At 42.4% G+C, this 12,684-nt stretch overlaps 1 protein-coding gene across 2 annotated transcripts in view; it reads right to left on the bottom strand.

The window, feature by feature from the left end:
- LCLAT1 (lysocardiolipin acyltransferase 1) overlaps window positions 1–12,138 on the bottom strand; it is an 81,950-nt gene extending 69,812 nt beyond the window's left edge. Inside the window, exon 1 of one of the 2 annotated variants that reach the window (XM_083496144.1) lies at window positions 11,745–12,138. The gene's annotated coding sequence lies outside the window, so the exon portion shown is untranslated. The remainder of the gene's footprint in view (window positions 1–11,744) is intronic. The other variant, XM_083496145.1, reaches the window with a different exon arrangement.
- Between the last annotated feature and the right edge of the window lie 546 nt (window positions 12,139–12,684).

The following is a 12,684-nucleotide window of genomic DNA, read 5'->3' as shown; positions in this document are numbered from 1 at the left end:
TGGAAATGATAGGAGAGAGCTGGAAAGTCCTCATAGCATGCGAGGAGATCCTCCCGAGCCCAAATATGTTTTAAAGGTTTTTTTTTAAAAGGGAGGAAGGAAGGAGGGAGGGAAGGAAGGAAGGAAGGAAGGAAGGAGGAACTTATGGGCTCCAAAATGGCGTGAGGGAGCTCTCAATGCTGCTGCACTGCCCTGCTCAACAGCTGTCAGGCAGGAAGCTGTACTGCTGCAGGCTCTAACACATTGTTCTCTGTCCTTTCTGGCAATCTGTAGGCAAAGGTACAGTATGGGCTGTTTTTTGTTATGTAGCATTCCAAATAGCTCTGAGCTTCTTTGTTGTAACAGAAGAAATCAACCTAGTTCCCCACTCATGCATTTCACTTACTGTATGTGCACATGGGCCCAGAACGTAACCCACACATAAGTGGGGAGTCACCTGTATTTGAAATCTTTCAAGTATATTAACACTGCATCTGCTTCATTTCTTTTACTTTTAGGCAACGGACACACAAATATTTATCAGCATAAAAGAGCAATAGCAGTAAGAGGGAGACCTCAAGGCAGCTTCTCATTTTCTGTACTCAAGAAGGCAAACAGATGATCGCCAAACAAACCCAATGTATCTCTTGACATTTCAAAGGGGAGAGTAGTGAAGTCTAGTGCCATTTTAAATGAGCAACTATATGGCATGATGAAGTCCGGTTGAGTTACAGAGAAGAGAGAATACCAAGCTTCTTCATTCTCAGCAAGAGGAGAGAAAAATAGAAAGAAATACTTGCTACAACACCACCACATTTTAAAAAATGCCTCTGCAACCTGCCAGTGCTCTCATCCACTAGTGCACAGATCTCCCTCTCATTCACTTTTTTTAAAAAAATGATACACAGTATTGTAAATGGCAGTCTTCCTGTAACATGTTTATCGCAGCATGAGAGAGCAACTGCTTTCCTGTCCACCTGTCCTGCAAAAGGCAGGTATTTATCTGATATTTTACTAAATTCCAGTGCTGCAGCAGGCAAATGAGCAGAGCTGAGGAGAGGTAATCATTTAAAGAAAGGAATTGGGGAACATTGAAGAATAGAAGCTCTGCAAGCTTAGGAGTTTTCCTTCCACTTTTACAATCTAATTTTTGTGAACAAGGGTTTACAAAGAGGCAAGTTAAGGCCCAACTCCATAACTTTTCCACATTTGGAGGTTTTAGACCAGAAAATGTAAGATGTTGTATACTTCTGAGCTTTTATTAGATTTATTGCAAAAAAGGGCAAAACTGCCAAGTAACAAAATTAATGACAGCTTAAAAATTTGGGGGTGGGGATGAGATCCACTCAGGCAATAGTCTTCTCTCCTCTCCTTCCTCCACCTTGCAGCCCCCTGAACGCTTCCAAAATGTGTTCCAGAGGGTTGGAGAGCATTCTGGAAGAAATTTTGGGGCATGTGGGGGAAAGAAAGGAAGAAGCAGTCGGACTGCACAAGCAAGAAGTCCATTCTGCTCGCAGATGGACTCTATTGGAGATCACCCAAGAATTTCAGTTGTTCGTTGACCAAGATAAAGCCCTGAAACAGCACTGGCTATTCAAAAAGAAAAAAAGAAAAGGGGATAGGCTACCAAGGCCAACCACAATTTTCTGAAACCCTATTTTTAAGTGCTTGTTAAACTATAAATTTCAATACAATCTGAAGATTCAATTATACAAACCATTGCAGGATTAAGACAGTATTTTATTTCAGAAATGCATTCTGGAAGGGTCATAACTGGGTGGAATGCTTTGCACACAGAAGGTTCCATTTCCAATCCCTGACTTCTCCAAGGAAGGCTGGGAAAGATTCCTGCCTGCAAACCCTGGAGAGTTGCTGCCAGTCAGTGCAAACAGTGCTGAGTTAGAGGACTAAATAGTCTGACTTGGCATGAGGCAGCTTCCTATGGTCATATTACATATGTTACATATATTTTGCATTTTAAGTGTTTTAACTGAAGCACTTCATATTTCAAACTGGAGCTTAATGGAGTATTTTGTACTTTTTATTTGAATCAGTCAAAGGCATACTGTTTTGCCAAGATGTGGTTGTTTCCATAATATCAAGACATTCATCTGAAATTCCAGAGCTCGTTACTAGCTGAACAAAGCCCTTACCACATATTAACATATGCAAAATGGACTGGAACATATTCCCAAACAAGTGCCAGAACCAGTGTTACAGGAATCAAGCAGTGGTGCCAATCCCAAACACAAGACTGAATAATCCTGTGACCACCAAGGGCTAGGTCTAGATTCATGCATGAGCTAAAGGAGATCTGTGTTTAAGCTATTCACATGCTAGCTTTGTATGTTGGGTCAATACAACAATAGATGCAAATCATTTTTTGTTTGTTTTCTACAGTCAACAATCTGTACTGACAAATGATTCCACAGCATGAGCAATGCTTTAAAAGCATTTAATGTGATCTGGGAGCCATACCAATTTTCTTTTGCTAATCCAGTGGATCTCACTCTCTTTTCATCTGGGTCACACTTTCAGAATAAAAATTTGCTTGTGCCATACCAAATTTTTAATTAATAAGAAACACATTGAAAACAAAAAGAAACAATTCCTAGCGCTACTTGATTTATAACACAGAACACAACTACTTTATAACATGATCATGGGATATCCAGAAGTATTAAGCAATGCAGCTACATAAGAACATGAATCATTCCCAAAATAGAATTATAAACGAGCCTCTTACAGACGTACCTTAAATATATACAGTGGTGCCTCACAAGACGAAAAGAATCCGTTCTGTGATTCTCTTCGTCTAGCGGTTTTTTCGTCTTGCGAAGCCAGACCATTGAAGGATTAGCGGATTAGCGCTATTAGCGGCTTATCTGCTGATCGATCAGCTGATAAGCGGCTTAGCGGCTTAGAAAAAGGGGGGGGACCAGCAGGAACTCGCAAGACATTGTCGTCTTGCAAAGCAAGCCCATAGGAAATTCGTTTTGCGAAGCACCTCCAAAACGGAAAACTCTTTCGTCTAGCGAGTTTTCCGTCTTGCGAGGCATTCGTCTTGCGGGGCACCACTGTATACAAACTCAATAAGATGTGTGAACTTGCTTTTGCTGGGTTATCTCATTTATATTAAGTCTAACTAGAGACAAACAACTCAAATATCAACACAGAAAAGCCTTGCTCTTGCTCTCATTTTGAAAAGCTATCTGCCAATATTCTGCAGATAATTTTATTTTGATACTATATTACACTGAAATGCTTAAATGTTTCTTTGATTGCCCTTGAATCCTACCACCACACTTGCCATCCCTTGCTGCCACACCATGTGGCGCTACACACCCTTTGAGAACCACTGTGCAAATCAATAGCCCCATGGAGCTGCTTTGAAGATTATGGATATGCAGCTCTATCAGAGAGCATTTATCCTTTCTCCAATGCAAATGCCCCTCCAAATATGCCATTAGCTTTGGGGAGAATTGGGAAGAGCATACAGAGCTGCTAATCAGCAATGCAAAAGCCATGGGAGACCCTAAGAATGAATTTGTTACATCATGTTCGGATTATCCTTCAATAAATTTGAAAAGTACACCAACAATAAGATCCAACTCAACAAAAATGAACGCAAAGCGTTCATGTGGAAGAACATCCACAAGTACACAATTTGCTTTGTAGAACACCAAACAGTGGACAGCTATTATTTCAAATAAGCAAGTTGGAGCCTCCAGAATGCCCACAGCATCTGTTATTCCACAGTACATTCTATTTTGGTTCCAATCTTTCATTTATTTTTATGATTTGAAGTGTGTTGATTGCAGCTGGGCTTCTGTGGTGGCTTCTAAATGTATTGCACTTTGTTTGTGTAGTACATGCTTTCAAACAGGACTTTAAACCACTTTTTCAATTATGGCTTTTCCCAAGAATGTAGATGGCTTATGTGCTGCAAAGGAGATGCCTCACAGTAATATATACCTATTAGATCAGGCATAGGCAAACTCCGGCCCTCCATATGTTTGGTACTACAATTCCCATCATCCCTGACCACTGGTCCTGTTAGCTAGGGATGATGGGAATTGTAGTCCCAAAGACTTGGAGGGCTGGAGTTTGCCTATGCCTGTATTAGATTAATCTCATGCATCAACTGAAGTACTGTGTCCATTTCTGGGCACCCCAATTTAAGAAGGATATTGACAAGCTGGAACGTATGCAGGAGGGCAATCAAGATGATCAGGCGTCTGGAAACCAAGAGTTATGAGGAACGGTTGAGGGAGTTGGGTATGTTTAGCTTGGAGAAGAGGAGACTAGAGGAGATAGGATAGCCATATTCAAACATCTAAAGGGGCTGTCATGGAAGATGGAGCAAGTCTGTTTTTTCCTGCTCCAGAGGGTAGAACCTGGACCAATAGAGTCAAGTTACAAGAAAGGAGATTCTGACTAAACATCGGGAAGAACTAGATGATGGTAAGATCTGTTTGACAGTGGAAGGGACTCTCTCAGAAGGTAGTGGACTCTCCTTTATTAGATACTTTTAAGCAGAGGTTGCCTGGCTATCTGTCATGGATGCTTTTGTTGAGATTCCTGCATTGCAGAGGCTTCACTAGATGATTATTGGAGGCCCTTCCAACTCTACAATTCTGTGATTCTATTATCAGTGTAGCTTTTGGGTATGCTGCTTTTCATTATTAAACTAATTTTCAAACATTCAAAATGAAAAAATTCAAGAATGTACCAAATTACAAACAAAACCCACACCCTAAAAATGAAACAAATTATTGGCATTTAAGGCACCATGCAAAAAAACATTTTCCATGCACATTATCATATTTCACAGTCATTTATTTTCCATAATCACATTATATTCAACAAGGTCAGGAACTCCTCAGTTAGGTGCACAGTGCAAAATTCAGGAGACCAGAAGGAAATGTGTTCCAATGGAAAATAGGATTCAAGATCCGGACATAATGTGTGGGAGGGAAGCCATAGCCCTGAAAGGCATCTTACTTTATTTGTTCAGTGTATTTATATTTCTCAACTGAGCATTTTGTTACAGTGAATGGACTGGAACTATTCTTGCCCTTCACAAACAAAGGGTTCTTTCCATTCACAGAGCAAAGTAGGATCCAGTGAAGGGGAGTGGGTTGGCAATTTTAGTCAATTCCTCTTTCTCCCCGCAGCCCCCAGCACCACCCCCATGCTGCTTGAGAGTCCTTCAGTCCAACAGAACAGCCCTGCAGGACAAAGGAGAAACTGGTGAAAACTTCTGGGCTGCCCCTTTCCTGCAGTACACTCTGAACACCATTAAGAGCAACTCTGGATCTAGCCCAATATATGCACGAACACATTGCAAATATCCACATACACCAAAATCCAAACAATTATCTCTATGCAAGGGGTCTGCTGGATTGCACAGCACAAAAGGCTATAGAAATCTATCTGGGGGTTGGTATTTGAGAAGAAAAAACATTAAGCTCCCTTGGGTCCAACAAAGCTCTCTGAATTATGCCTACTGTTTCGGATGCACGTCTTTCCCAAATTCCTACCTTCAATTTATTATTGCAGAACATTTACTATTTTCCAGGAAGTGTCACCATCTCTTAGCCTAGCCCACCTCACAGGGTTGTTATGAGGATGAAATGGGGAGGAGAAAGATGGCTACCACCTTGAGATCCTTGGAAGATAAAGGTTGTATATACTGTGGAACCTCTACTCACTACCACAATCCATTCCGGAGGCCCGTCCTTATGGCGAAACGGGTTGCTGGGAGAGGCGCCATTGTGCACAGGCGCGAACGGCGATCGCCACTCCTGCTCATGCGCAAAGAGCGATCGCCACTCCTGCGCATGCGTGAATGGCAGCAAACCCACCAGTTACATCCGGGTTTGCCGTGGTCACAATTTGAAACGTCCATGAGTGGAGGCGGTTGTAAGTAGAGGTTCTACTGTAAATGTAATGAATGAATGATTCCAATGCTATTTTTCTAGAAAAAGAACTGTTAGAACGCACCAAGAACTTTGTTCGCTTAGAATGGCAATGGCACCCACCTGAGAAGTGCTGGAACTGAATTCCGGCAACTTCCGGCTGAAAAAAAAGCTCTGAATAAAACCTCTCCAAACATGAGAACCATCTACCCACAGTGTTTCTGAATCATTGGGATTGAGTTTCTTTACTGCTTTCTTCCACACATGGAGATGTGCAAGATTCTGTTGGCAGTGCATGTTCCTGAAACTCATCTGAACATGTTTAAAAAAAGTTTTCCAACAAATTTACATCTATTTATAAAATGAATGGAAAATGTCACCACAGAAACGGTCTACTTTAGAAAAACAAGTACATGTCTTCCAAAATGCTGCCCTCCATTTAGATGTCTGTTTCTTCAAACACTGTAATTATGAGAAACCAAAATTGATTTCTAAATACTTCAAGATGAAACTGGCACTGATATGCAATTATCTTTTTCAGCTCTACATTGCTTGTACATAGAATGGATCCTTTCCGTGAATTATTTTAGACTGCAATTCTTGACTGATATAAATATCCTACAGAAATCATCCCACGATATAAGCATCTAAGTAGAATGAATAATCTAACAAGCTTTACACATATATAACACTGGTGCTGAAAAATCTATACTGGCTGCCTGTTCGCTACCAAGGCAAATTCAAGGTTTGGTTGTTGACATTTAAAGTCTTAACCAGTGGCAGACTTTGGGGTCTCAAATTTCAGTGGTGCCAAAATTGGGGGGCAGGGCTGCCTCTCACCTTCCATTCTACATCATAGTTGCAGCGCCCCCTGCAGACCCCCAAGACTCTGCACCCAGTGTGACTGAACCGAAATCTGCCTCTGCTTTAATAACTTGGAAACAGGACATCCTAGGTGCAGACCAGCCAATCAATTCCATGATCAGTCAATTGCCACTTGGGGACAACGCAGAAGCAAGCCTTCTCAGTGATCACACCCACCCTCAAAAATGTCCTCCCTTGGGGAATTCTTGAGCCAGACACCTCTTAAAAACTTTTTTATCCAAGCTCTACTGGATTTGGGAACTTTAATTTTCTTTTCAACACTATTTGGTTTTCTATGTGGTATACAGTTGTGTTTTGTTTTTAATCTCATTTTAACTAGTTTTTATGTTATGCAATGTTATGCTTTACAATATTACCCCATGTTGTATTTCAATTGGGCTGTATCCAACTAAATTCCATGCAGAGTAGAGCACTGAAATTAATGGACCTAAGTTAGTCTTGTCAATTAATTTAAATGGGTCTACTTCCATTGGGACTAACCCATTTTTATGTCAACTTGTTTTTATTATTGTTAGCCGCCCTGAGCCCAGCCTTGGCTGGGGAGGGCAGGGTATAAACAAAATTTAGTATTTATTATTATTATAAACTGCTTAAAATATTATTCTAAGTAATATAAAGATGTTATAAACAAACAACTTTGTAAAGAAAATATGTTCAATGTGCAAATTATTTTGTGCCTTATAACCATAAAAAAACTTTTTAAAATGCTTTGCAAAGTTTCCATTTTTATGACAGAGACCTGCTTCAGACACTCACTTAAGCCACAGTTTTTAGGTGATCACAAGCAAGGCATTGCATGCTTTCATGATTTCACACTTTCCCAGCCTCATCTGCCATGTGCAAGAGGAGAAGTGAAAGCTTTCCTTTTTAATTAAGAAGAAACCACAGTTCCATGTCATGTACAAATGCAGAGGACAAACCAGGATCTCAAGCCAGGTTTTTTTTTTAAAAAAAGTTGTTTGCAATGGGAACTGTGGTTGGTTCTTAGGCCCCAGCTTGCCTCATCCCTAAACACCAGCCATGTGGGTTGGGGCTGATAGGAGTTGAGCCCAACATCTGGAGGGTCACAGGTTAACCACCCGTGTTCTAAAGTGAACACAGATTCAACTTCTCATATGTGTGAAGAAGATGGAAGCACATGTGTCCATGTGTTGCCATCACTCACTGTCATTCATTTAAGTCAAAGAGTAAGTCCAGTTATTTAAGCAGCATATGCAACTCCATACTACAGTGGTGCCCCGCAAGACGAATGCCTCGCAAGACGGAAAACCTGCTAGACGAAAGGGTTTTCCATTTTTGAGCTGCTTCGCAAGACGATTTTCCCTATGGGCTTGCTTTGCAAGACGAACACGTCTTGCGAGTGTTCTGATTTGTTTTCGCTCCCCCCCCTTTTCTAATCCGCTAAGCCTTTAATAGTCGCTAAACCGGTAATAGCGCTAATCCGCTAATAGGGTTGCTTCGCAAGACGAAAAAACCGCTAGACGAAGAGACTCGCGGAACGGATTATTTTCGTCTTGCGAGGCAGCACTGTATGTTACAACTTGTATATTTTGGACTTCTCAAATCATACACACTAAACCCTACAAACAAGTTAGTACTATTTTTCTAGATATAAATCACATGATTCCAACATGAAGTATAACATCCGTAACAGAGGAATTAGAGAGTAACCTTAAAAGACACAAAACTATAAATGCACTCATCCCATAACTACATCTGCATTACCGCCTTACATTAATACAGTGCCCCCTCTGGATACGAATTTAATTTGTTCCGGGGGTCCGTGTGCACCCCGAAAATTTCTAAGAAGAGGCACTGCTTCTGCGCATGCGAACACGGTGAAACTACGTTACCCAAAGGTAACGTAACCTGAGGGTCCACTGTATGTTAGCAGCAACACTTTGAAAACAATGCTACAAAATAGTTACAATGAAGCAATGTGAAACAGCCGTTTTAAACAGCAGCTGACAGCTATAATCAAACCCAACTGAAAAGCTTGACAAGAAAAAGACAAGATTGAGACACGCATGTTTTGGGGAAATGCATAACTCAGATAAGAAACATTTGAAATATTTGAATATTTGAAACACCATTCCCCTAAGAAAGAATGTGTGCTTAGATCCTTAAAGCCTAGTGTCAGAGCTGAAAGAAACAAACCTAGAAGCCTGGTCTCTCAAGCTTCTAAAACTGATGCTTTGTATCAGCTCATGCTTTGTATACAGGTCTTTGTTCCAAACCTCAATGCCTCTAGTTTAAAAGGATTAGGTAGTATGTGGAAGTCCATACCAAACTACATGGACAAATGAGGTAGTTTAATTTTCCCTCATCACTCCTGTACAAAATTGGTACCTAAAGATGTGGTGCCGACATCTAGGTATTTAAAAATAAAACCTATAGTTCAAGCCTCACTCACTCTCACCTCAGGTCTCTCAGCTTCTAGCCTCATCAGTTGGTGCAGACCTAGTCCACAAGGATGTAGAAGACCACAAGGGCACCCACAAGTCCACAAGTGCTAGAAGTCCAAAGGCAAATGGGGCTTGCCATGACATGTACCAACTTCTACAAGTCAATGAGGGCACCATTGAGAGGGTGACCATTGTTAATCCAATACTCCCAAGCCCAAATTCTGGGGTAGCCATGATGAACTAAGATGGATGGAAGAAGTGGAAAAGTAAATCTGTGTGTAACCTCTCCCAATGTAATAAAAAAAACCTGCCTTTGGGAGAGACCTTGACACGTGGACTGCTAATGAACAAAGAAGAATAGCATAGCTGAGTTAATAAGAACGTCTTGTTAACCAATAGACAGAAATTGGCTCTTGGGCAGCATGTGAAACCATACTAATAAGCCTAAGGCAATATGTAGACATGGTTTGTTTATAATCTAATGTTGAAATGGAATGGCAAAAGTAACAAACTCCAGCCTGTGAAGTAGCCTGCCAGCTTTATCTCATGATCTCAGTACTGTGATGCATCAGAATCAAGATACAAAATAGGGACCACCCACTTGCTGGCACACAAACTCTCAAGCACCGCCTTTGCCAACCTGGTGCCCTATAGATGTTTTTAAGTACAATTCACATCAGGCATAGCATCTGGGATTGATGGGCTGTAGTACAACACACCTGGAAGGCACCAGATTAGCAAAGGGTGTTCCAGCAAAACAAGATCAAGGTAAGAACATTCCATGCCACTGGATATGAATCTAGCAAGCTTTAGATAATGATATGGAACACATTAACAATGACAAATACAGTGGTACCTCAACCCGAGGTACTTAATTCGTTCTGGAGGTCCGTTCTTAACCTGAAGCACCACTTTAGCTAATGGGGCCTCCCGCTGCCGCCGCCACAGCACAATTTCTGTTCTCATCCTGAAGCAAAGTTCTTAACCTGAAGCACTATTTCTGGGTTAGCAGAGTCTGTAACCTGAAGCGTATGTAACCTGAAGTGTATGTAACACGAGGTAACACTGTACATAATTGCTTTATGTACTCTTTCAAATGAATCACAATCAGATTTTGAATTAGAGAAATTTTAAATATTTAAAAGTGAAAAAGACAATATTAATCTATTTTGACTATGTCCTTAAAAGGTAAAGGTACCCCTGCCCGTACGGGCCAGTCTTGCCAGACTCTAGGGTTGTGCGCTCATCTCACTCTATTGGCCGGGAGCCAGCGCTGTCCGCTGTTCAACAGAACAGACTTTACACATTGACAAAATTCTCTCTTTGAAATCATACAAGTTTACAACTGACTTTTAGAAGACATCTGAAGGCAGCCCCTGATAGGGAAGTTCTTAGTGTTTCATGCTTTCCTTTGACACTGTCATCTTATCTGTGCTTAAGTAAGATTGGTAGCTATGGGCATCACTGAAGAGGTAAGCCTAAATAGAGTAAGTGTAGCCTAATAGTTAGAGTGTTGGACTTAGGACCCGGGGTTTGAACCCCCATTCAGCCATGAAGCTCATTTGATGACCTTGGGTTAGTCAGTCTTGGGTTATAAGCTGGAACTTAAGGACCTAGAAGAAAAAACATCCAAATGTATATACTGATCAGTAAGAGCTTGAGTTTACAAGACAGTAACTACACAGGTGTACATGGGGGAGCGAGTTCTACTTTAGCACATCAGCAGAAATATACAGCAGGGTTGGAGAACCTGTGGGCCTCTAAGTGTTGTTGTGCTCAAATTCACATCATCCCTGACCACCGGAGCAGCCTAACTGAGGCTGATGGGAGTCGGTCCAAAAACATCTGAAATATTAACAGTCTACTTCATCCAGCAAAAGCAGTGTCATGACTGAGCTAAACAATATTGGAAAACTGAGGCAGGTGGCAGTTTAATTAAAGAATGCTATATTATGTACAGCATGAGTCTCAGTGCATACATAATGAGGCACCCCTCCCAATTTTCTTAATAATTAAAGCACCCCATTGTAATCTGGAATTGAAAGGCAAGGACTCTAAACTAGCATATATTTTAATCCCACCTATATTCGTCGCCAGCCCTTCCTTCAAAGATCTCAAGCTGGCGTTTCCGTTTCACGACCACACTGAGAAACAGACTGGGCTGCAAGAAGACAATTGCGGCCAAGCTACCCCCAGGAAGTCATAGCCGGCCAGGGGGTTGAATTGGATTTCCCTTGCCACCGTCCACCACTATGCCGACACGTCAGCATGCAAGTCAACGTCACTTTCTAAAAGGTCTGAGAAAATGAAAACACGTCACACGTGCGCAACACCCAGCTATCAAGAGAGCAAAAGGAAGAAAAGCCTGTTTAAAGAGGTGGAACCGAAGCAGGAAAGTGACGAAGGCCGTTTTGTACCGGGGAAGGGGAGGGGGATAAATTTAGAGCACGCATTGGCGCCTCCACCAACCCCACTTCACCCGGAGACGACCCGCCCCCGTCCGCAGGGTGAGCCGTTGCCCAGCCCTCTCCGCCTCCAGCCTCACTCCCCTCACCTGATGCGCGGACCCAGAAGCGTCAGCTGGAGGAGGAGAAGGAAGAGGCCTCAGCCCTCGCGGCTCCTTCACGACGCTCCGAAGCGTCACCAGCAACGGGCGCCTCAGCCCCGGCTCAGGCTGCCGAGGACCCCCATCAGCGCGTCCCAGCCGCTAAGATGCAAAGGCAAGTCCCTCGCCGCCGCCATCTTCCTCCCGCCGCCACCTTCGACCTTCGAACTCTTCCCCCTCCCTCGGGTCACTTCCGGTCCGCTGTCGCCTGAGCTTCGGTTGCCAAGGTGATCTCCGCGCTCTCCCGCGTGGGGAATCGGATTCTCTTAAAGAGATAGCGCCCTTTTTGAGCAACGCCTGCCTTCTGTATAGAAGGACAAGGGACCATCTTCTTTCTTTTTCCTTCCCCTGCTCAGTTTACGACTGAAGCTCGAGCCACCCAATTATGGCACTCTGTTGTTGTTATTAAGAACAAGGATTTATCCCGTGCCGTAAAATTACCTCTTTTAATGTTGTGGCTTTATATGCCCTGAAACACACCCACCCACCCCAATGCAGTATAATTAAAATTACCACCCCCCCCCCCCACACACACACATGCTACCTATTTTCATAGCTGTCAACTTTTGCCTTTTCTTGCGAGGAATCGTATTCAGAATTAGGGAATTTCCCTTTAAAAAGGGAAAACGTTGACTGCTATGCCTATTTTTAACACTTAAGTGTTAAGCTAGCAAAGCTTGGAGTGTTATTCCTGTTGTAAATGGTCACTGCGCGCTTATCTCGCAACACATTTGCGATTTCCATTGAAAGGTCAGGCAGGCTTCATGTACTTACAGCAATTCGTGATCTTTAACCTCCACTGGTGTGTTTGCGTGTGTGTGCACGTGGGGATGTTTGCAAACTAGGGATAGCATCTCATGTATCTGAAAGGTGCGATAATCCATAAGAT

This window comes from Podarcis liolepis, assembly GCF_965112155.1.
Source record: "Podarcis liolepis genome assembly, chromosome: 3".
NCBI classification, from domain to species: domain Eukaryota; kingdom Metazoa; phylum Chordata; class Lepidosauria; order Squamata; family Lacertidae; genus Podarcis; species Podarcis liolepis.
The sequence above is the reverse complement of the archived record's forward strand: the minus strand, read 5'-3'. Positions and strand labels throughout refer to the sequence as shown.